The sequence below is a fragment of the Cyprinus carpio genome, chromosome A16 (genome assembly GCF_018340385.1).
Source record: "Cyprinus carpio isolate SPL01 chromosome A16, ASM1834038v1, whole genome shotgun sequence".
NCBI lineage: Eukaryota > Metazoa > Chordata > Actinopteri > Cypriniformes > Cyprinidae > Cyprinus > Cyprinus carpio.
In genome coordinates, this window is record NC_056587.1 from 13,437,160 (window position 1) to 13,464,178 (window position 27,019).

The 27,019-nt window shown below is 37.4% G+C and overlaps 1 long non-coding RNA gene across 1 annotated transcript; it reads right to left on the minus strand.

The window, feature by feature from the left end:
- Positions 1 to 3,280: 3,280 nt before the first annotated feature.
- On the minus strand, positions 3,281 to 27,019 carry LOC122148015. The gene is made up of 3 exons (XR_006162004.1): positions 26,856 to 27,019; positions 22,370 to 22,468; positions 3,281 to 3,960 (listed from the first exon to the last, which is right to left on the minus strand). It is a non-coding gene; the product is annotated as an uncharacterized LOC122148015 (long non-coding RNA).

Genomic DNA, 27,019 nt, shown 5'->3' on the forward strand with positions numbered 1-27,019 from the left:
AATTTGGGCTTAATGTGTCCCATTGATTTACTCATTATCTTCAGCCTAGTAAACAAGCAGTCAAACCAGGCTGCTAATGTACCATCAATTACAACACCCCCTTTTCCATTTAACTATCACCACAGTTAGTTCAGTAAACTGAACGATTACAAACGTTCAGTATGAACTGTACTATAAATACAGATTTAAAATTAGACAGTATGAAATACCTGACACAAACTTTTCATTAAAAGTTACTTCCTGTACACTATTTGCAGTACAAGACACAAAACAGCACTAGCTACATATGTTCAAACCATCCAACTTTGATGAAGAAGAAAAAGAAGGTCCCTGTAAAACAGGAAAAAAGTAGGAAAAAGCCTGTGAAAAAAGGTATTTTCCAACAATATCAGCAGTTTATTAATCTAGAGACATACAATTTGTATCAGTACCATTTTTGGTTATTCACTGAATTACATGTAAAAAATAAATAAATAAATAAATAAATATACTGTATATATATATATATATATATATATATATATATATATATATATATATATATATATATATATATATATATATATATATATATATATATATATATTGGCTGGAATATTAATATTAGTAAATTCCTAAATTTCAACATTTCTCCCAAATGAGTCAATGTCATTTCTATCCCGTGATATTATGAACTGTCTTTCAGCCCTTAATATTTGTAATTCCACTCAATTTGGTCTTTAAGATTTTTAATGCTGTAAAAATACTTAGAGCATCTTAAAAATTCCCTTGGTGACATCATTTCAAAATGTAACATTTTGAAGGTTCTCAGAGAAAAAAAAACAAAAACATTAGAAACAGCCTGAATCTAAAAAAGAAAATAGAAAACAGAGAAATAAAGAGAGGTAGACAGTGAGAGACAGAGAGGTCTATTGGAGTGCACTGGGCTATGAGACCGGTCCATTCACACAGATCTAAGCTGACCGTCTGGCTGTGCTTGAGTGCACTCACCCGGGCAGCAGCACACAGGCCACAAACACAAAGTTAACCAGTCAACTCCATTACAGTGCATGGGGGCGTGCCTGGACCTGCCAACCCAAAGAAAGTGGCCAGGCTGACAGAGAATATTAATTACCTTTAAATGAAGTGGAAGTCTCTTTATTGGACGTCTGGTGCTGGGATTGTTATTGCTGTTCTGAAAAGGCCAATGGCCCTTTGGTCTCACTGCCTTTGAAATCCTGTGGACACTGGTCAGTGGGTTGAATTAGTAGACAGAATAGTTTCTCACTTTCCTGAAGGATTCAACACAATTCCTGAATCCTCATTTGGAATGCAGTTCTTATGTTATTGAGAATCCTTTTACTTTGTATTGTTAAAGCACTCTGACAACATCGTGCAAGAGCATTTCTACTAAATATACAAAAAATGTATCAATGTAAGCTTCCTTTACTATTAGGCACAAGAAGCTCACATATCGTTCCATCTATAGCCATCCAAGACTTAAAGAACATATTCTCATAGATCAGAATGATGTCAGTTAGCTCCTCACTGCCCATCATTACAAACACACACATTTAATTCCTCCCAGCCTCCTTATGTGAGGAGAGCAAACAAAGCCCCAGAGTCTAATCTTGAGATGAAGACGACGCCTGGGCTTCAGTGTCTGTGAATGAGATCACATATTAATCCTAGCAAGGGGAAAAAGAAAATGCTACAGGTAGCCTTTTAAGCTCCTTTTGTAAGAGGGCTTTTTTACACCTCTTTTCTGAACACTGAATAGACTCTTTTCCTCTCCCTTTTTCTCTGTCTTATTCTATTGAAGAAATTGTTTCCTAAATACATGCTATTAGAATATCTGTATAGGTGAGTAATAAGTTATTAGTTGCAATTACTGGTCATCTATTAGTGGAGAATAATAGGCTGATTAGTCGCAAAGCCTTTTAACTTCAGAGGAAGTAATTTAAAGATGGCTGTCCTTTCAAAAAAGAAGAAAAGAGCTGCTCTATGAATGATACACCCGTCTATTGCACAATAGTGGAGGAAAAAAAAAACATCATAATAGCAGAACCACGATACCACAGAAAACTAATACAATCAATAGGAAGAATATCTCCATAATTTTCAGGAAGTATGTTGCGGTGTGTGAACCAAAAGCTGTGTAGAGCACTTCACATGGCCAGGAACCAAGTCACCAGATGTATATAAAATGTACATATTATATTATATTATATTATATTATATTATATTATATTAAAAAAAAAAGAGAGAGAAAAAAAAGTGATATTTTTAGGTGCAATAACTAATTACGAAAAGCACAAACTTGAAGCCAGGCATCTTTCAGAGAAATAACAATGACAAATACCTTCCTCACTTTGTTTCAAGACCTTTCTTTGTGCTTCAAGGGCATCTATTCACCTAGACTACAATCATTTCAGGCAGTGAGACCAAACATTTCAACTTACTTTCATTTTTTTCTAGCTGTAAACAAAAGGACTGACTTTAATTTAGATGCCGTTCTTCATGCTTTTGCCATTACATTAAAAAAGAAAATGGTGCAACAATGTGCCGAAAATGTTTTCCAAACAAATATGAATGTGCTTCATCGTTCTTGCATACTTTACTGAAAACACTTGTGAGTAGGAATTGAGACTTTATATGATGATGCTTATTGGCAGGCTTACAAGGATGAAAGTGGTGGAAAACAGGTTTAAAACTTGTTCTTGGTTGCATTCATTTAAACATATTTATTTATTTATTTATTTTTATATATTATTATCATGATTTGAATCCCGATTGTGAAGAGGGTATAGAAACTAGACACAGCTAGAGACAGCTAGATTTTGGCATACTTTTGCCAAAATTTGTTTTCAAATCAAACTTTTTTAAAAGTCTCACAAGAAAAAAATAAAATAAACACACACACACACACACACACGATTTGAACTGGATTAAAATCAGATTTTTACCACGGCGTCTCAGTCTGAACGATCAAATCTAATTCCATGTTTTCATTATACATAGTGCATAGGGTTATGTAAGGTGCTGTGACAAGACGACTTCATTAAAACATACCAAATGTGGTTATATTTAGATACTGCACCCATTTAAAAGCAATCATTTGTGAAATAGACATTGCTAAAGTCTCATGAATAATTACACCTTCTTTCTGTTTTTCCTCTCTCTGTAGCTTTTGTTTTTCTTAAAGGGATACTCCACCCCAAAATGAAATTTTTGTCATTAATCCAGTTAATCCAAAATATATTAAATTGTGTTCCGAAGACAAACAAATATTTTACGGGTTTGGAATGACATGGGGTAAGTGATTAATGACAAAATTTTCATTTTGGGGTGGAGTATCCCTTTAATTGTAGCAGAGGAAACAGCTGAATGTGTCACAAGGCTAATGATTACCTATGTCTTGGAGTAATATGACAGTGAGCTCTGCTGGCCTTCATTGTGAGATGGCCTGCAGATGACAGGGCCTGCTGCACCAGCTCCAGAGTGGACCACCACAAACAGACACAATGAGTTTACTAAATACAATATACTACATACTAGCCTGTATACAGGATATAATAAAGTAAAATTTATAGCACCTGAATAATACTGTACTATTATTGTCAAATTTACATGACCTTAAAGCTTATGGATGTTCGTAACAGTCGGCCACAGTTTTTTCATGTGTAATCAGTCGGTCAGTTTACCAATTTCCTCTGCGAGTCACTCTGCCAGTGCACTCAATGGCCAAGTACCATCGGCCAGTCTATTCACACGCATGCAACAGTCTGCCAGAGGACACGCAATTCCCCCTGATGGTCCAGTTTTGATCTCACGGCCAGTAATTGCTATGGAAAGTGAGCCACTCCAGATGAATGGAAGAAGAACATCGGTGTCCGTGATGTCGGATGCACCACGTACAGGTAATAGCCTCTCTTCTCCAGACCCTGTTGCCCTCTTGTACAGAATGGGGGGATGAAAGTGCTGAGGGAAGGAAGAGGAAGGGGGGTCAGTAAGCTCTGTTCCAAGACTGGCAAACCATAATTACCTGTAATGAGACTTTTGTTTTGAAGTATCATGGAGATATTCTTGAAGTCACCCTGGCTGATTGGACGAAGTGGCACCACACGGGCCTCTAGGACCCTTTTCGGTTATGATTTGCGTTCGGCATAATTACTATTGAAATCTCACTTTCCACTCCTTCTACAAAGTGCTCCTCCTGAGCTCCTCCACAAAACTCTCACACTCAAGAAAACAGCTGCAACACTTTGATATTTCTTAAACCGTCATTTGGCTTAATGTGTTACCCTGACAACTGTCCTGAACTGAAGTTGAGATGAGGGAAAGATCATGATCCGACTATTTCATCTTTGAGATCCGCTTCATAAAAACTTGTCATAACCAGTTGAACTGCTCTCTAGGTGGACAACATCTGGAGGTATCTTATAAAAGAAATGTAGCTAAATGGCATCCCATGGAATTCCATTATTGCCGGTTAAAAGATATTATCCAGTTATGGCTGTGTCTTAGTTTGGTTGTGTTATATCACAAATGTCTCAGATGAAGTTCTTGATGCAGATTCACATTTGTAAATCTAAAGAATAGTGATGGTTAATGGTTAATGTTGATTTAATTAATGCTAACTTAAAACTCTTCAGGGCTCTGCCATTTACAGCTCTAATTTGTAAATGGTGAGATTGACTAAAAGAAAATCAATTTAAGGTTAGCCATGATTAAATGAAACTCGATGTCTGAGTTTCTGCAGTATCATTCCCTATAAAGCACATATACATAGTGTGTGTGTGTATATATAAAACTGAAGTAAAGGTTCATGGCTACATGATCAAAGCAGCACAAAATTTCACACATGCATCCACATCGACACAAGCAAAGACATGGTTACAGGCACAAGCACATACTCTACCTCCCGTGAGACCTTGGATTTCACAAAGGGACTCAGAGGATATACAGAGAATGCAACTAGTGCTGTCAAACGATTAATCGCGATTAATCACATCCAAAATAAAAGTTTTTTTTCATAAAATATGTGTACTGTGTATATTTATTATGTATATATGTATAAACACACACACATGCATTTATATTTAAGAAAAATATGTTATGTTTATATATTAAATATATTTATATATATTATAAATTATATAAATATATACATGTAAATATATGTAAACATTTTCAAAATATAGATTGTATGTGTGTGTATTTGTATATACATAATAAATATAAACAGTTCACACACATATATTATGTAAAAAAAATTTTTTTATTTTGGATGCGATTAATCACGATTAATCATTTGACAGCACTAAATACAACTGCCTCATGATAGTTGAAACCTACTCAAGAACACTTGAACAACAAAGGATGAAAAGCTGGCCTAATTTTGTCAGAATGCAGCATTCTGAAGGGCATTACAGTGGTTAAAGAAAAAAATGAATAATTTGTAAATGAAGCCTGATTGCCTAGTCAGGGAGAGCAGGATCTGTTTGGTCAGGTCTCAGGTGGGCTCTAGAATGAAGGACTTTTTGTCTCTACAGGAGGGGGGTCCTTAAACTCCAGCCACTACTCTTACACTAACATTATTTAGACCAGATATGAGAATCAGAATTTGACCACAGAGAGGCAGGTAGGCAGCAATGCACTGTTTATAACTCAAACACACACATACTCAAAGGCAAGCTGCCACAAGACTCGTCCCCCTGTGTTTTGTAGATGTTGGTGGAAAGTTATGGTGAAAAGGCCTTCAAGTAAGCGTGTGTATGTGTGTGCGACATGTGGGCTGGTTCCCAGTCTCCACTCAGCAGCGGGGTTCATTAGCATTCTTTTGTGTGTGCATAAAGGGGCACGGAGAGCCACCTATTCTACGGCTGGACTTTACCAGCTGCCATCCAGGGCTAGTCCTCATTAAGGCCCCGCTGTTCCTCTGAGAACACCACCACATGTTCCACACGTGCCCACTCTCACCCACACGCGACTGAACCAAAGGAGAATTTCACACACCAAACACTCATACACAGACTCGAACACTCCACCAGAAAAGCCTCTATTGTGATGGCCTATCGTTGCCTACATCTCCATATAAACACAAGGTGATCCTGCCTCACAGGAGCTCTGTGCTCACCAACACACACCATGAGAAAGCCTACACACCGTGGCTAGGGTTCAAAACCCCGGTTCAGATGGCTCTATTCAGTGCACAGCCATCGGAGTAATTGCTGTTAGCAGATAATTGTCAAGCAGATAAAGCTGGAGCTCATGCATGGTGAATTTGATTGCATGAGGTATGCAGAGAAGTTTATTAACGGATAAATGTATTCTCAAATTGGGGACACCAGCATACAGAACCTTTCATCTCTGCAATCCACTTGGACTTCTAGTTACATCCACATCGCTCACTCTTTTTGAAAGACATTTGTTTAGATGCACGAATGCTTTAATGATTGAAAAATAAGTTAAATTCGTGTGACTTTTGCGCATTTTCAAAAATAGGTGAAGAAATAGGAGGCAAAACATCAATTTGCATCCCGTACGCATGATTAGTCTTGTGCAAGTACTAAAGGAATACAACAGTTGAAGGAAATTAATTGCAGTTGAAGGAATTTAAAGGAATTTAAATTTTTACAGATGTTACTGTTTTTGATAATGAACATAAATTTACAGCTGCATTCTAACTCAAGCTACTACTACTACATTTTTAAGTGACAAAAAAAGTAATATTAATATTGCAGCCTGTATGTTATTAAAGTCAGGCAACACAAACCTGTTTCATGATTTGAAACAATATCACTCATTAGAACATGCAGAAACTAAGAAATTTATTTTTTACATAAAGATATTTATTTTGTTAAGGAAAAATAACTGGAAAAGTGTAAAAAATTAAAAATGTGATGTCTATTTCATGTTCTGACCATCGTTTAAAACAAAAATTAAAGGTCTGGTTTCTAACTTTCTTAGGAGCAAAATTTAAATTGACTTGAAAGAAATAAAAGATTTGAAATGCATTGTGATAATTATCGATATCGACTGACATGAAAAACATGCATTGAGTATCTCCTACAGTTCTTCTATAGATTTGGGGGCACTGGAGGCAGATCAGAGCCAGTGAGTGGTGTAACACTGCACCCATTTCTCTGTGCAGCGCTGAAACTTTTTGAGTCCAAGCACTCTCTAATAAACCCAGTTACACACTTTCTCTATCAACACACGATATTAGTCATTTTTTTGTTAGTTACTGGATATTAAATTGTGCTCATTTCTAATTTTTCTAATGTTTAAAATTATATATTTTAACAATTATTTTAAAACAATTTATTAGTAATTGACAAAACCAGTATAAAATAAAATTATTCAATTTTGGAAACTATCGCCATGGATCGGCCAGGCTCGCCCACTACCCAATCACTGACGTGATTCTTGGGTGCCTTGGGTGGCCTCACAGCTGCCACCACATAGGCCATGGGACTGTGCCATAGATCTGATTCCGTGTGGAAAAGATTTATCCACTTTCACTCCCAGAACAGAAGGCCATGGAGGAGTATATTGAAGAGGATTATTACAAGGCTACATCCGGCCTTCAACATCCCCTGCTGCTTTGAATTTCTTCTATGTGGCCAAGAAGGACGGAGGCTTGTGGCCTTGTATCGACTACTGGATTCTCAATAAAATAACAGTTCCATTATCCACTTCCCCTCGTCCCAGCAGCATTGGAACATCTCCGCGGAGCCACCGTCTTCACCAAGTTGGACCTCCGCAGTGCCTATAACCTCATCCGGATATGTGATATGATGAATATCTCGTCATGCCGTATGGATTAGTCAACGCCCCCTCCGTATTCCAGGACTTCATGCATGAGGTACTCGGGGAGTTTCTCCATCGGTTTGTCCTCATCTATATTGATGATATCCTCATCTACTCCTGGAGTATGTCCGAACATTGTCGCCACGTTGCAGAGGTCCTGAAATGCCTGAGAGAGTTCCATCTCTTCCTCAGATCAGAAAAAGGTTCCTTCCATCAACCCTCAGTGCTGTTCCTTGGCTACAACATTGACAACGGTGGCATCCAAATGGACGAGGGGAAGGTGGAAGCCATCAAGAACTGGCCAGTACCCACCACCATCAAAGAACTCCAACGCTTCCTATGATTTTCCAATTTCTACAGACGATTCATCCAGAATTACAGTACCATCACCAGTCCACTCACCAACCTGCTCAGAAACAAGCCCAAGTCTCTGTCCTGGTCACCAGCTGCCACTGAAGCTTTTACATCACTCAAAGGCATTTATCAGCACACCGCTCCTCATCCATCTAGACCCTGTTAAGCCCTTCGTTGTGGAAGTGGACGCCTCCACCGGGGTAGGAGCGGTGTTGTCTAAGCAGCAAGGGACTCCAGCCAGACTCCATCCATGCGCCTTCTTCTCCCACAAACTCATCCCAGCGAAAAGAAACTAGGACATCGACAACAGGGCGCTCCTCGCTGCCCTTGGAGGAATGGAGGCATTGGTTGGAGGGAGCACAACATCCGTTCACCGTCCTCACAGACCACAAAAACCTGCAATACCTATGAGATGCAAAAAGACTCAATCCTAGTCAGGCCTGGTGGGCGCTTTTCTTCACCTGATTCAATTTCATCATCTCCTACCGTCCAGGTCCAAGAAACATGAAAGCTGATGCTCTCTCACGCCTCCATGCTCCCGAAGAAGGTCAGGAAGAACCAGAACCCATCATACCCAAGGAACTCATCGTCAGCCCCATCCAGTGGTTTTCTACTTAAGTTCCCTCCTCCGATGCTTCCACAGCCACTCCGCCGGGCTGCCCACCTGGGTTACAGTACGTCACTAGAGCACAGAGCACTCCCTTGATTCACTCACACTTCTCTGGGCACTGGCTACCCAGGGACCAATGGCACTCTCTTGTTGCTGAAAGTTCGCTTCTGGTGGCCCAGTATGCCCAGGGATGTGAGAAGGCGCAATCTCCAAGAGCCCTCGCCACCCACCATCTGGCAAACTCCTTCCGCTGCCCGTTCCCAACAGCCCTTGGTCACACCTAGGAGTTGACTTCATCACAGACCTACCTGTCTCCCACAGTAACACGTGTCTTAGTAGTGATCGATCAGTTTTCTAAATCCTTATGTCTTCTCCCCCTCAGAGGCCTGCCTACAGCAATGGAGACTGCCGAAATTATGTTGAATCATCTCTTCCAATATACTGGAATTCCTGAGGATATTGTCTCAGACAGGGGACCGCAGTTTATATTGAGGGTATGGAAAGCCTTCTTCTCATTCCTAGGTGTGACCGTAAGCCTCTCATCAGGATACCATCCTCAGTCCAATGGGCAGACAGAGAGGAAGATCCAGGAAATTGGACGCTTCCTTCTGCCATGGCCACCAGAACTCTTGGAACCAGTTCCTAGGCTGGGCCGAGTACGCCCACAACTCCCTCCGGTAGCCTTCCACTGGACTCACTCCCTTCCAGAGCATACTCGGGTACCAGCCGCCCCTGTTTCCCTGGTCTGGGGAACCGTTTGATGTTCCGTCCATTGACTACTTGTTCCAAGAGAGCGAGAGGATCTGGGACACTGCTCACCATCATCTCCAGCGGGCAGTGCACAGACAAAAGATGATAGCAGACCTTCGAAAATCCGAAGCTCCATCATACCAACCTGGTCAGGAGCGGGCCGTGGAGGAGGGGGTACAGTCACGGATCGGCCAGGTTCGCCCACTACCCAATCACAGTGCACACCCTCACCTGAGTTTTGATTGCATGCACCTGTTCCATATAATCACCCCCATCAAGACTGCTTCATAAGCACACACCTCACATCACTCCCGTGTCCGGTCTCGTTGTCACAAAATATTCCTACCTTTTATCAAAGGACATATTCACACAAAAATGGTCAAAATGCCCGTCTTAGTAAGAATCCTATAGCAGACTTAGCTGTCTGAAAATACTGTATCAGTGCACTGGATCAGTGCATTCTCTTACGATGACAGCACTTTTTTAATATTGATAAAACAGCAACAACAAAGAATTCACTCACTGCTCTTGATTGAATAGCTTTTGTAACTTTAATAAAGATTAATCTTTAATATGTACAGTCAAATATGCAATGCTGTTTTACATTTCATTACTTTATTCAATTTCTGTACATAAACTAATGTTAGACCTACCTAAAAAAAACAACTGAAAATCACTGTTTATTTTATTTGTATCTTTACTTTTTTGTATTTATTTGTGCTGTTGCTTGTAGTTAGATAGATCATTCTTATTTGACAGTATAGTTTTTCCCTAAACATAGCGCATACCGAACCGTACTGAAACCGTGATTCTAAACCGTGATACAAACCGAACCGTGAGTAAGTTGAACCGTTCCACCTCTAATAAATTAGTATTCTAATCACAATTTTTATACATAAACATATACATATACAGTATAGCTGCCATTAAACTAACATTCAAAAGTGTGAGGTAAGAGTTTTTTATTATTATTTTTTTTAAGATATGTATACTTTTATTCAGCAAGGATGATTCATCAAAAGTGACTTTTTTTAATCTTTCTTAACTTTGCAGATATATTTTCCATTTCAAATAAACAGTGAACTTTCTAATCATCAAAATAATCCTAATCAAGCTGATTTCCTATCTTTTTTTACACATGCTGTCATTTAAAATTCACTTAAAATGAATCTTCAAAGCAAATAAATGCCTGTAATGTGTTGTACCACTTAAATTACTGTTTTTTTAGTTTTTAATTTTAGTTTTAAATTTATTTAGACAATTGTACAGAACTTTAATATTGTCTATTTGATATCATATTGTCCATAACATGAAACATGGAAATAATTAAGCTTTTTGGCACTACCCCTCCCCTAATCCTTAAACTTTAACTAACCTGTCTAAATTTGAATGAAAAGATCCCTAGAGCGCAGTCGCACCATTCACCTGCGGTGGGATATAAGCACTGACTGGCAAACAAAAAATGATCCTGAGTGTCAACTCAAACCGCTTCACTCTCAAGGGCCTTTGATTGACAGCACATGTTAGCAACACCCATTTAGAGCATGTTAGTGTGGCCACGAGAGACGGTGAATTAGAATAAGAGGAAACAAGAGGAAAATTAGGGATGATTATAGCTGAACCACACCCATTGATAAAAGGTGGGCTGGCCCCCGTAATCCCCTGCAAATAGACAATGATTAGTACATGAGGAGATTGAGGCCTGTGTTTTAGCTTGGCCCGTGAGGAAAAAGCTTTCTCTCTCTCAACATGTGAATGACCAGCCTATTAGGCCAGATGCTTTTAGGTTGGGCTCACATAGCGAGGAACCGGCTTTGTCAGCCACGGTCTCCTTTGTGTCACAGGCTCTTGCAACCTTGCAATGGGATTCATGCAGTTAAAAATGACACTTTCCTGTGCACCCCTTTCAATAGTTCTCATTCCTTTGTCTGTTTTTGCAATAATTAGGTCTTAATTATTTGTTTCTGTGTATGTGGGGTGCCCTATATCATTTGCAGGGGGCCAGGTTAAGATGTCATATTGTCTTTGGGATAATATAGCATGTCTCTCTATTCAATAAACAATGTTCAATAAACAAAGTCAACTATTTATACATGCACTGTGTGGGTAATTCGACCCTGTAGGACAGACTTTTTGAAACTGGGCTCAGGGGACCCCCAGGGGGCCGCAAGGAGACCTGCAATTTTAGAGAAGAAAACAAAAAACTGATTTTATAATATGTATTTTTAGGGTTATTAAAGTTAGTGTTAGCCCAAAAATATTATATATATTAACCAAAAAAGTTTTAAATAATACAATTTAACTATAACGAGCAATTAATGAATCATTATAAAGACAATATAAAATCTAATTATTTAATTTAAGAAACAATTATTTAATTTTGTTGCCTTGACAACATGTAACCTAATTTTTTTTTCTCAAAGAGTATTAATTTGTTTTTAATTAAAGTTTTTATGCATAACAACATATTGTTAACATTACACTACCGTTCAAATGTTTGGTTTCAGTAAGATTTTGAAAATTTACACTTATTCAGCAAAGATGTATTAAATTGTTTAAAAGTGACACAAAAAAAAATTTGACAATATTACAAAAGATTTCTATTTCAAATAAATGCTGTTATTTTGAACTTCGTATTTACTTCCTATAAGTCACAGAAAGTGGTCGCCACAACAGAACTGGAGATATATGAATCATTAGCCTCACATCTGAGAAAAGAATCTAGTGACTGAATGAAAGACATTTTTATTGGTAAAACTGACAGTTTAAGGGGGAAGAATACTTGAAGTAGGGAATGCAGAGCATAGAAAAACACTGTTTTCTTTTCCTTTTTCATAAGAATATTAGCATACTTTGAGGAGCCCTTCTTGCTCACTAGCCCCACTTCTCTGGTTAACAAACACTTGACAGAACATCTTTATTATGTAGAGGTTCAATATGATCATCTGTTTAATATCAGACATGGTACTAGATTGCATTCCAATCAGCAGTTCAGTTCAATGTCAATGCAAGTAATTAATTAATATGCAATACTTTTCTTCATCTCCAGTTAGTGAATGCAAACCCTCCTCTGCTGAATACACTCCTTTATGCTTGTATAGTGCTCTTTCAAACAGACTAAAAAGTGAAATTTAAAATATTTAAACAGGACAAACTATCATATGCAAATGTGGTTACAGTGAGAGAACACTTCTTTAAAATGTACAGTTATTACACACTCTTATGTGCGTGTTACTCAGTTTCAAGGACATTATAAATGAGCCACCGAAAAGTGCTGGTGAAACAAGGCAGGGAGTGACCTGTACTGCTAAGCTGCATCAAGGCCAAAACCTTGAGAGAGGAGAAATTAGAAAAAAAAGCTCGCACACATGGTCCTTGTTCTCTTCTTCTTACATACAAATTCATACACAAACAAACACCTATCACCATATACCTAAACAAGAATGAAAGCTACCCTATACCTGAAAAGTGATATCAGCAGCATGTGTCACAAGAGTATGTCACCGTTACCTGTAAAGTGATGTCTTTATTTTTCCGCTTCACAAACAGATTATGCTATATAATTTGTCAGTTGTCATGTGGCCAAATGGAAATATGGATTTCATGTTGTAGATATTCAAAATACGAACAGGATGCAGTTTTATGTTTACATTCACAAAGTCAGCACTAGGGATTGCCAATAGTATTTACAAGTAGGTGCGATTCTCGAATCATCCTCTTCACTTCCTGTTTCAACCTTATTTAGTTTCGGATTCATTGGTTTCTGAACAAAGACCTTGTTATATCGGAACACATACACACACAGATAATATATATATATATATATACACATACATATATATATATATATATATATATATATATATATATATGGCGATAAAACTGCATAATGCGCTATTGAGCCACTCAGAATTACCGATGCAGAAAATTTAGAAGAGTGTATTCAGTTACAGAATACAGTTGTCACTTTGGTTCATAACAGAACTGTGTGTGAACATAACCGTACTTAGCACTCTAAAACAGGGCTGACAACCATATTCTGACAATGACTGAATAGAAGGCATAACATCACCAGGATTTTCCATCTCTTTCCCCATTTCCATAACAGGTCCAGGAAATGCGATGGGTCCTGTCTGTCCTAACAATCATGGCAGTGCTGAATGTTTGGTGAAAAAAGGATTTCCTGTCTGTGGAAAAAAAGACCACCCCCACCATATTATTTTCCTGCAACTACTAGAGCTTGTAGTAATTACTTTAATGATGTTTCCGCATCTCAGCCGCCGCGCCACGAGCAATAGAAGGCCAACCACAAAATAAAAGTTCAATGAAGGCACATGGGAGACACAATCATCTCATTAAACAACACAGAGATAGAAAATACAAAAGGAAAGAAGATGGTGGCTTTTTCCTCACACGTGTAATGTAAAAAACCTATTAGAGAGTTAATATTTTCTAGGACTCTTATATGTGTGCCAGGAAATAGAGGATGTTGAATACTTGCAAAGCAGTTAATTACTTGCAGACATTTTAAAATGTGCCAGTAGTAGGTTTACTTAAGTGATAATGATCTAATTTTGTGTTCCCAATGCCAGATATATGGGGATATGTCCCATTATGGCTGTCCATAGCAATGAATGCGACAGCTCCAAAAATCGCAACAGACACGGTCAGTGAAGAATTGCGCAGGGGCACTCATATACACAGATGTTCTGTTTCATATCAGCTAGCAGGGACAGAGAACCAGGCTCACCCTCACTGGCTAACCCTTACCTCTGCAAAAAAATATGTAATTTGATTTAAATTGGTCCTGAAAGGTAGATGGCAGGCCTTGTTGCAACAACAATGACATCCACACGCTTCACCAGGTTTTCACGTCAAGGGGCACTGCTGCGCTTTTATTATTTATATGTAATTTTGATTTTTTTTCAGAAGAACAGAACTGTATTTTTTTGGGGGGTGGGGGGTGGTTAGATGCCTTCAAAGGCTCCAGGGTAGAGGCGGCGGGGAAAGGTTGTGTATGGACAAGGGAGGTTTTCAGCCAGTCTTGGAATCATTTACTTACATTTTCCATCTGCATAATGAGCTGGGCATCCAATGACAGTGCTGTCCGGCCGGAGACAGGGTGGCATGCCTTCAGATTTAATGGGTGTGCGGAGGAAACTTCCAATGCTTTCTGACATCTCTCATAGCAAACTAAATGTGCTCTGGGTCAGGGAGTGTCTATTATGAAAATAAGAGACGAACAAGTCAATTATACTTCGCTGGCTGCATTGCCAGGGGTCCTCATTACAATGATCAGGAAGGTCCATGTGGCTGTGCTCCTCTCCTCTGTGTAGTTCCTGATTAAGCTGTGGAGGAATGACAAGACCCTGTGCTTCTCTTTATCTTATGGAGTGCATCTATATGAACGTGTTCACAGAGTGGAATCAAATACACATGCAAACAAACCTCATGAGGCCGTACAAGCACAAGACAACACACTGTGTGGGCAGCGTCTCGCAAGCCAGTAAGAAACGGCAGACATGCTTGGATGGGAAAAAAAAAAAGTGTGAGACGCAGAACTCAGAGGTCAGGAAGCATCCAGGAAACATTTTTGGCAGGGGATGTTGGAAACTGTCATGCATGGACTGGAGGCATGACTTGGAGGGAGAGGGCGAGGATACAGAATGGATCCAAATGAAAAGCCTGTGGGTTTGGTGGGCAGATTTGTGCACACTCCTGCCTGCTTGGCTGGGCTGTTTCTCAGGATTATGAGCCTGGGATCCTCTGACAATGACAGGATCTGTGGAGACAGGGTGCAGGGAATCTGGCTTGTTCTTCCAAGGGCTTTTATCTTGTGAAGCAGAGTGAAGACCAGGCTCTGTTTAATTCATTTGAGCATGTACAAAAAACTAAAAAATCCTGCCCCTCTACACACAAAATATGTTTCCACCTACACTATCATTCAAAACTTTGTCTTCGGGAATATATAAACAATAATGAAAGTCTCTCATGCTCTCCAAGGCTGCATTTATTTGATCAAAAATACATAAGTATAAACAGTAATATTGTGATTTTGTATATTTATATACATTATATATTTTAAAATATAATTTATTATTGTGATGGCAAACCTGAATTCTCAGCAACCATTATTCCATTCCTTAACGTCATGTGATTCTTCATAAATAATTCAAATATGCTTATTTGATGCTAAAGTAGAGTCAGAATCAGAATCAGAATAAGAAAGAGTTTTATTGCCAAGTATGTTTGCACAAACAAGGAATTTGTTCTGGTGACAGTAACATTTCTTATTTCTATCACAGTTGAAAATGTTTTTGTGAAAACTGTGATACTTCTTTTTCTTTTGATGAATAGAAGGTTCAAAAGAACAGCATTTATTTTAAATAGATTTTTAAACAACTTAATTTAATGCTTATTTGCTGAATCAAGGTATTAATTTCTTTAAAAAAATAATATATATATATATATATTTGAATGGTAGTATATATTATAACAGTCTATGGACATTAATATTGGATAATAAATATTGAATACCAAGTAGTGTATTTGGCAGAAATATGAAAACTGATCTATAACTTCTATAACTTTTTTCTATTAATATTTCTAATGGGGAAACATTGATACTACAGCTACATGCTGTGATAATCTTTACATCTCTAAACTTTTTATTTACAGCTTTGTTGATAAAAGATAACAAAAACTCCCTGTTTTAAATTTTTTTTTCTTTTTATTTATTTACAAATACAAATGTCTTAAGTTCTTTTTTCCTCTATTTGCATTCCACCATGGGGAAAAAAACAATGCCTGCTTTGGATACAATTTTATTTTACTACATTTCAGCACAAAGTACAAAAGATGCTCGTTCAGCATACTATTTGCTTCCCTCTTTAGGTGCTCTTTGAAACATAGATGATTTAATGACATCTTATTTCCTAAATTTGTTCTGGCACCAAATGCACTAATAAACTCACTGTAAATTGACATTCCATGAGATATTTAAAAGGCCATGCGCTCATGTTACCTGAAGGGAGATTGGGAGACACAGTGAGCACACCAGAATACATGCAACCACATCCAGTGCGCATGTTAAAAGACAAAGCCCTCATCCCCCTTCCTGCTGTTATGCAGACTTAATATAGCTCAAGGCTACACAAATTTATGTCTTGACCTCCTTAAGTTGCCAAATCATGCAGAATAAAAAATGACTTTTTTTGCTGCTGTCTGCCCATATGAGAATATTCTTGTTATGATAATTGGAAATTCAGTTCTTTCCCTCCAGTGTGCTTTTTAAAATATGAGCCAGCGCATGCAACCAAACCAACTTTAACCAGCATTACAACCTGTGTCTCATCATGATAATTGGGGTTTTGAGTTGATTTGACTGAATGACAGCTATGTCTTGAAGATTCATCATGGCAGTCTTTTTACCCAATAGTGCAACTCAGGAGGAGGCATTTAATTAGGGAACTTAAAACAAGGTCAGTTTTTTGGAAATGTTTGCTTATCCTCACATCCCTCCAAAGCTAACAATCACATTTGTTTTTAACATCATGCCAGTTTCTATAGCTAATTTCACGGCTTAAATACAGTTGAAAAAATGATGGATCAATATAATATATTTAAGATCAGAGTTTAAATGGATTACACCTTATATACAATTACATCCTGCCCGCAATATAAAACTATTTCAATTTATAATTGTCCCACAGTACAGTTTCATTAATTTCATTCATGTTTTTACAGCACTTATTAATGAGAAAAAAAAATATTCAAATCAGAAATACTGTTTAAAATCCACAGGGTTACACCAATATAAAAAATTTGGCAGATAAGTCAATAATTACTTGTAATGGTTGATAACCAATAAATGGATGACATTAAAATGACATTTTCTTTTTCTAAAAAAAAAATTTAAAATAGCACTAAAAATTAAAAACAATCATTTTAAATGCTACAAGTGAATTTAGGCATTACAGCAATGTAATGTACAGTTTTAAAAAATGGTTATTTATTTCAAGATTTGCTCAAGATTACAAATTGAGTGTTAGTTGATGATAAAGATAAATGCATAAATAGGTGAAATGAGTATATACAATATGATATATATATATATACAATATGATATATATATATATATATATATATATATATATATATATATATATATATATATATATATATATATATATATATTATTTTTTTTTTTTTTAAATCTGCCAGTAACATATGATCAGTATGATGATGCAGCTACATGCATCACTATTATAATCTACAATGGATTACAAAATTAAACGAGAGGAAAAAAGCTCATGCTGCTTGCAAGAAAGGAACTATTAATAGAGAGGAGAACTATTACTATTAGTTTCTTCAAATGGTCTAGGAAATAAGATATAACATAATGATCACTGCATTTGTTTGTGCCTCAAGGGTCAAATCTGCCTCCCTAGGTCATGGCTTATCTAATGATGTTCTTCAAAGACCATCTTTAATCCTCCACCTACGCTCAAGTTCACACCTCACAAACCAGAGAAGCAACCTGGAGGGGAACCGTGCAGCGTTCATAATTTCACAAGAGTGAAGATGTCACTGTGAGAGGAGAGGGACAAACAATAATCTTTCTAATGCCAAGGATTCAAAGCAGCCTAATTATTCTGGGAGTCACTCCAGGCCAGTTCCTTGTCCCTATCTGCACAGTCATCTCGAGCTGGGCACACAATGTTATGGATGGAGACCCATCACCATAGCAGTAGAGTTTACAATACCTGAAGCGTTGAGCAATGTGCAGAGGAGACCAAACGACAGATGAGTGAGCGTGGTTCTCTGTGCATCAAATAAGATAATTAGGAAGCAGCTAGGGCCCTTCAAAAGAAAGAAATTGTGTCTGTTGTTTTCCCCTGCAGTTATTTCACAAACAATAATATGAATAAATTTATCATCAAATTATTTCCCAAACAAATGGCTTATCCTTTGTTTGCTTACCTCTTATTTAATGTTCTATACTTTTACTGCATGTCTAAAAATGGCTCCTTAGCTATGATAGAGCAACCTCTGAGCAATAAAGCAATGCTCTTGTAATGTTCTTGTAAGCATGGCTTTAACTCGTCCTAGAGCGGTGAATCTAGACTGTGACAACTAACCCTAAAATCATCACTGGTCTCCTCCTCCTCTGTCCTTGGCAAGAAGCAAATACTTCAAACCTTTTTTTTTTTTTTTTTGTAATTTGTTCATTATTTTGCTCGATTCTTTAAATAAATGTTATTTGTAACTAATGCCAGCCACAAAGTGTATAAAACATAAAACGCAGCCTTGCCAGCCAGAAAGGATTAGGAAGATGGTACAAAACATAGCAGAGTATACTTGGAAAAAGTACTAGTGGCTCTCTTGAACTATTACTCTTAAATCAGAAAATCTCATAAAATTAAATAGCTTTGCTTGGCAGCCTTGGGAAAAAAGTTATGAATTTTATACATTTTATAGTTGTTATAATTTGTTATATTTACATTTGTTATATTTGTTTTATTTATTCCAAGGTGAATAATGAAGCCAGAGCCAATATATTAAAGAGTATTCAAGTTATTTAAAAAAAAAAAAAAATCAATTTGTATTCATTTATTTATTTTAGTTCATTATACATTATGCTGCCATTTGGGGGTAGATGGTGTATGACCTGTTCTTTACACCACCCAACTCTCAACCCATTTACACAACCCATATCTGCCAAATGCAAAGGTGTTGAAAAGGTGTTTCCTCATTAACAAACTAATTTACAAACTAAGTCTTTGTTCATGACTGTATTTACTACATAACGGAAGTATCTATGAAGCTACGTGGTTGCGGTTGAGTGATCCTGTGTGGAAAGCTGTCTGGTCCAGATTCTTTCTAGCCATTTAACTCTGTTAATGGCCTCTCTGCTGCACCAAACGGCTCTTCTCTCCGCTCCGCCACACAGTCGTCAAACTGATATGCCCTAATGTAAATATTTGGACCTGTACCCCCACCCCCTCCAAAGGCCAGAAAAGGGGCTTTTTAATTGATATACTGCACACTCAAACGGTTTTGAAACAAAAGATCACACTAGAACAGTCCTCTAAAGTGCCGGTGTTATGTATAGTAACCTTACGTGGGAATATCAATCTTCTACTCTAGATCACAAGATAATACAAGCTGGTTCATCCCTGAATGGTTCAACTAATGGACAGTGCAAAACAAACCACTGACAGTGAAAGAATGACACTAGGAAGGAAAAAACAACAACAACCAAGCTTTAAAACATCTAGACCAACCTCCTACTGTGTCACTATTGTGTAATTTTCATTTGCAAAGAATTAGCTTTTTTTTTTTTTTAAATTTCAGTTGTTAAAGTTTTGTTATCTCCAATCCTGGAGAGAAAATGAGACACATATGAGGCACAAATGTTAATTTGCTTTTTGCTGTGATGGAATTCATCATGAATTTGTACTTGAACTTCTTCATAACTTCTCAAGGTTTAGCAAACATATTAAATAGGTATCAAAATATGAAACATGGAAATTATTTCAAAGATTGAAATAGTAAGAATATTAATATTTGTGTTGCTTTTCAATACTGATAATAATAATAAATGGTTCTTAAGCACTAAATCAGCATATTAAAATGATTTCTGAAGGATCATGTGACACAAAAGACTGGATTAAGTGCTGCTGGATTTTCAGCTATGCCATCACAGAAATGAATAACAATTTCAAATATAACAAAAAATTTATTTTAAATTGTAATAATATTTCACAACATTACTATTTCAATGCATTTAACATAAAACTTCATATATACACAGAGACATATATTATGGTTCACTGATATTGTGGTCATTTTATGAATTGCTGGTAAATTATTCTTATTGTATTTTAAAATCATGAATATAGTCTGTAGTACACAAACATATAGATGTGAATATAATACACATCCTCTGGGTAATCTAGGTCAAAGTGTCAGGAGTCTCATTGAGCCATGTGGATCTGGATTGTCTTCACACCTCTCTGTGCCCGGGCTAATGGACTATAATTAGCAAATTTACTGGTCAGTAACTCAGTTTTGATTGTTTTATCCCCTCTTTTGGCTCCAGTGAATTTAAGAACCCTCACCCTGCACTAAGTGTCAGGTCCAATCAACCTGGTGTGAGACAAGACCCAATTAGCCCTCAAAAAACAAGGCCTAAAGGGGACATGTCCTGGGGACATAAATGAATGAGACACCGGCTTCCATTTGAGTCTATACATCAGGCAAGCTGGATTTTGTTGTTTTTGATTGTTTACTTTTGGATGGCAAAAAATAGATAAGCATATTTAGAATTCATCATTTAACAGACATTTACCCAAAACAACATATACAGTACACCAGTCATATAGGTGAATGAGTGACTTCTTGAACTTATTTACCATTTCTAAAGCTGGATTGTTGTTTAAATTAATTAAATGGCCTTCAAGCTCTAGCAGTCATGAGACCATACTAAAACTTACGTTTACTTAAATAGTACCACCATCCTACAATTTCTATTCTATTTTACCTCCTCTTAAAAAAGTGTTACAGGCACTGAGGCAATCATATCCTCTCCTCAGTATATTATTCTAACAATCTTCAATGCAGTGCTGAATCACTACAGAGAAGACCTTCAGATCATATTACTTCAGAGCAGTCTGAAAGCCTGAACTTCTAACCTGATATGATTCTCCCGGCCAGGATTAATGGGACACCAGAGTTCCAACCCGCATTCAACCAGCCCAGCGATTAGCACCATTCAGACCCAATAACTTGCAGTCTCACAAGCTGGGTCTATCACATGGACTTTACTTAAATGTGAGGTGGCACTGCTGGGCCAAAGACCTGCCTCAGTTTACCAGTGCCTGAGGTCATGGTCTGAGGTCATCTGTAGTTGGACGACCCAAAACCAACCCCCTTGAGAACAGCTGGTGGGTGACACCAAGGGTGTTTGTGAACAAACTCCTCAGAAGAGTAAACAAGACCTTAGCGGTCAGCCACAAAAGAAAGGACTACATAGTGCACTTATACTCTTATCTATTGGAAACCTCTGCTGAAGGGGATTTTATATCTGTGCTGATGATAAACTTTAAAGAGGCAAAAATACCATAGAGAATCTTTCCAACAAGCTGAATTATAATAGTTATATGAATATATGAATGATAGCAGTCAAAAAAGAGATGTTTTTCCAACACAGCATTTAAAGGAGCCTAATGGCTCCGCCCACTTAGAAACCAAAGGTCATTGAAATAAGTTCTTTACCATTATGTTACATTTGAATATAGGAACCAATAAGTAGACAGAGAACAAACAGTAAATTTGCTGAACACACAGAAGTTGAAAAATGAAGGAAAACCTAAAAAGTAGAGTAGTTACAGGTGGGGGAAAATTGATCTTCACACAGCTAAAGAATATAAAAAGATGAATGAGTGCAAGAAAGTATAAAAGCAAACCTGTTAGTTATAGAAAGTCATATACTGTGGCATTAGGTAAATGCATTCTAGATTCTTTCTATTTGACAAATCCAGTTTCAAAAAAAGAGTCACGATATCACAATTACACACTTTCAAAAAAGAAGAAAAAACAACTGTCACTTGGGCAGTAGTACCCTTTCATCATGATCATAATATCCTTCCTTTAGGGGTAAATTATGCAAAATATGTACCTTTTGAAAGGACACTGCCTAGTGACAGCATTTGTACCTTTTTTCTGACTGTACACCAAATAAAACGAACACAATATTATCATGATATATCAAAATAATATAGTACCGCCAGGTCCCTGCTGACTCCCACCTTTTGCACTAGTCTTTTATGTGATTGGATTACTTTTATTACCACACACCGTTGTACATTCATCCTCTTCGTTTGGATCTTTTAGTGTTTTCTTGTCTCAGGTGATCATTGGAGATGGGTGGTGCTGGAGCTTGTGCCATTCAGTGACCTGGAACATGAGCAAAAAGATAAGAACATGTTAAACAAAAACTCAGCTAGTACACATGCATCGTCTTAAAATAGGCAGGAAACATCGCAATATCAATAAACCAGCATTTTGCTGAGAAACCACAATCACACACACATGTACTCTCCACCAATAGGTCTCTGCAATTTTGATATTATGCACCTATACAAGTCTATTGTTGTTATGAAAGCCTGGTGATCCAAGGGACCATTTCCAATTAAGCCGCTGGCTGTTTACAGGTATTGTGCTGGACTTGTTGTACCCATACAGCTGGCGCTCTTAGCTATTGTGCCAAGCTACAATGGTTAATGAGCTACCTACCCACAAGGACCAAGCAGAACAAATAGACAATGTGCTCTTCCCTCCTACAAAACTCTCGTCTAACACATACACACAGACAAAACTCTGCACCTCTGCCACCGAACACACTAATCCAAGACTGACTACTGTAAATATAGGCCACTGCGAGATCTCTCCTTTGATCTCGGTTTGCATTTCAACATCAAATGAGCTGACCTAACCTTCTCCTTGGATCATTTAAATGGTAATGTGAAGCAGGGACTGGTTTGGGCAGCCATTTATCTCAAGGTCAAGAGAGCTATCAGACATGCTCTCTCTGTGTTAGCACAAAACAACAAATGTGTTTTTAACCAACCAAATGCACAATGGAGTGCAGTTTTGACACTCTATGATGGCATGAGAGATGCTTTGGCCAGAACCGGTCAAAAAAAAAGAAAAAACTTACCTGTTAGGTTTCAATCACATTAGAGCAGAAATTAGAGCAGGTGTAATTGCATACACTATAATTTATAGCACACATATAAACACTAAATCAAAAATTTATGCTTTGTTTGACCAGACAAGTATATGGAAGCCTGTTGCCACCTCAGCATAAAAATAAAAAGATAACCATGAAAAAGTTAAAATATTACAAGAAACACAGTAGAAATGACAAGAAATAAAGTTACACTACAAGACATAAAAGATGTAATTGTGAGATATAAAGATGAGATATAGTCACTACAAGAAACAAACTCAAATTTATGAGAAATTAAATTGTAACAGATATAAAGTAACATTTTGAGAAATAAAGACAAAATGATGAGACAAAGATGCAATTGCAAAATATATATGAGAGATAAAGTGCCAATTATAAGAAACAAAGTTGCAGTTTCAAAAAGTTGAAATTACAAGAAACAGAATTGACAATAAGAAAAACAAAGCAGACATTTAGGAATATCACACGTCACAATATAAATCTAAATTGCAAAAAAAAGTTAAAATTATGAGGAACAGTTGTATTTAAGAGAAAGTCGAAATGACAAGAAACAAAACTGAAATGACAAGAAACAGTCAATATTATAAGATGCTGAAATGGAGAAATATCACAATACATGGTGTAAATATGCTATTGCAAGATATAAAGTCATATTACCAAACAAAGTCACACTGAGAGATATATAAAATTACAGCTGAGAGATATGAAGTCACATTTATGTGAAATAAAGTGCAATTGTATGATATAGCCTAAAGACAAGCCCTGGTTACAAGTCCTACAAGCCCTTCAGAAACAGAGCATTACCAGTGTTCATGTTCATGTTTATCCCATGTTTAGTGTTACATTGAATGTCTTTGAATGTCTGAATGTCATACAAAGACAACCAATAGCATCTAATGAACAGAGAAGCAAATGCAAACAGAAGCACATTCTTTCCCAAAGTGGCCTGTCAGACAGGTGACATCTCATGACTCACGCTACAACTGAGTGCATATACAGGCAGCCAGAGCAAATGCTGTCGCCCCTTGAGCAGGTAAGGAGATAAAATACTGGCCGGATTTACATGCCACAAGTGATGCAGAGAAAGAGCCACCTCACTCCACACTGCCACATCAAAGCAGGCCAGGTTATTAACAGGGCATGAAGAGCACTGGAGACCTCACTCATATCACACACTATCTCAGTCCGATTCGAAATGGACAACACACACACACACACACACACACACACACACACACACACACACACACACACACACACACACACACACACACACACACACACACACACACAGTTATTTAAATGTCTAATTCTGACATTAATGTGAGGCCTGGTTCACTGTCAATGCCCCTCACAATTCATTAAGCAACTTATTTGGCAAAAGATTCAAAATGCATGTTAATTTAATAGGGTTTCTGATTGGGGAAAATTATATATAAAAAAAAAAAAAGCTTTGATGTTCACAAAACTTGGCAGTTAATCACATTGCACTGAATTACAGCATTAATGAAGAATGGAGAAACAATGAAGGACGCTATTGTTTCAAACACATGCATGTTAATGTCCTCCATTAGAATGCATGTAATCGTTTCAAAAACCATTAAAGCAGCCCGGCTCATGCTCGGTACAGGTGATTTCTGCGCCCTTTGTCTTCTAACCTGCTTTTAAGGTTAATCTGATCATCTACATCCTAAACTGCATCATACAAAGCTATATCAGTCCAACAAACTCAATCTATTTCAAAATAAAATGCAGGTCTTTATCCAAAAAGGTTAATATAAAAGGTCTTTATCCAAAACATAACTATGAACTCAACAGTCTTATAAGACTAAAGGCAGTATGCCCATGGCAAAAGTGTTTCAACAAGATACACGAGAATAGGATAAAGCAAAGCCCACCCACACAGATTCAATTAACATGCAAACAAACACTGATGAGGCTGTTAAAACTACTTAGAAGATGACAACAAGATTATGTTGTACTCCCCAAGTCTGAGAGTGGAAGCACGCTGACATTTATACAGGCAAACAGAAGTGATAGATTGAGGTCAGATGGAAAACTGCGTCTTGGTTTGTCGCATTTTCAGCATGTGTTGATCCATCTGGAGTTGTGGAGGCTGGATATTCAGCACAAGCATGTGCTGCAGTTGTGGGAGCGGGAAATGTGCAATGTGCACCATGCTTTTGCATAGTCAAATAACTCGGTTAAATCAACATGTTTGGTCCACTAAACATCATATTTACCACACAAACTGAAAGTAGTTCCTATGTGGAAGAAAAAGCCTTAAAGGCATACTTTGATACTTTGTTATGATATTACACTAAATCAATATTAAAGATAACATCTTTTTGTTTTCCACATTAGAAAGTAACTCATACAGGTTTGGAACAACATTAGGATAAGTAAATAATGACATGATTTTCATTTTTGGGTGATCTATTCAATTTAAAAGGATAGTTCACCCAAAAATAAAAATTCAGTTAAAATATGCCACTAAAAGAGATAAAAATGTACAACTATATCTAACACATACTGTATATCAAACATCTGATACATTATTATACTATTCTAAGTCTGCATAGGTTTGACTTAATGCCTCCTCTAGAAACTTAAGTGACCTGTAGCTGTCTTGTTTTTGAGACAATATGAGCGTTTTAATTATGCTAATAAAAACTTAAATATAGTCTAAGGGACTAGTCACTGTTACATTTGGTATTTGACATAGGCTATGTATTTTAAACTGTTAAAAAAAAAAATTATAAAAAATTATATATATATAGCTCACCACTGACTTTAATCTCTAGATCAACTCGACAATATTTATGGTTTCCACCCTATAATTGTGAGACAGGCAGCACATTGATTCCACAAACTCAAAGTCTCCAACACCTAATACCTAAATACTCATTTAATCCTCTATTCCCTGTTAGATTATATTATGCTCTCTGCCAGATGTTTTTTGTGCCTCTCTGCAATCCCTCCTCCCTTCTTACTCCTTTTCTTCTGTCTTGCTCCCTCCTCCCTTCTGTGTTCTCTTTCTATACCTCAATGTATGCACACACATGCATATTTCCTCATGAGTTCAGATGTTCAGACCAGGACGGGGGCTATAGGCCCGAAGGTTATTGAGTTCGGTCTGTCCTTCTGCTCAGAGTTGAAGTATCCTTGGCCAAGTATATGCCTAATATGTCCAGAACTTCCTGGCCATACTTCCATTCTATATAAAACATACAGATGTACGGGCTCTAGAGGCAGCAGGAGGGAAACCCCCTTGTTTTCTAGACATTCCTATATGGTGTAGTGTACAATGCTTATTGGATAAACCACTACACCACCCTTTGCAATGCAACTATATAATGTGTGAATGTAATAATAAACGGGGAAGAAGTTTGTGAGCAGACTAAAAAGCTTCATGTTCATTTACTTCTTTCCATGAGCTCATGCAAGGACTGAGAATGGTCGGACGGCATTGAAAAGATAAAGACAGAATTATGTGTTATTTAATACAAGCTAAATGTAGGATCACATACAAAGCTCGGTTCCCAAGGGAGAGAGGGAAATTAATTAAACGTGACTCTACTTCGTACTCACACGTGTCATCTTATATCTCAGTCTTTTCACCACCCTCGCTGCACACATAGCGAGAAGCCTATTCCAATTAACAAAGCAGTTGTCATGCCCTTCTTTGTCGCGTGGTTTCTGCGCAATTGCGCATGGTACCCGCGCGCGAAACAACAGGCAGTCCGAAACCTGCG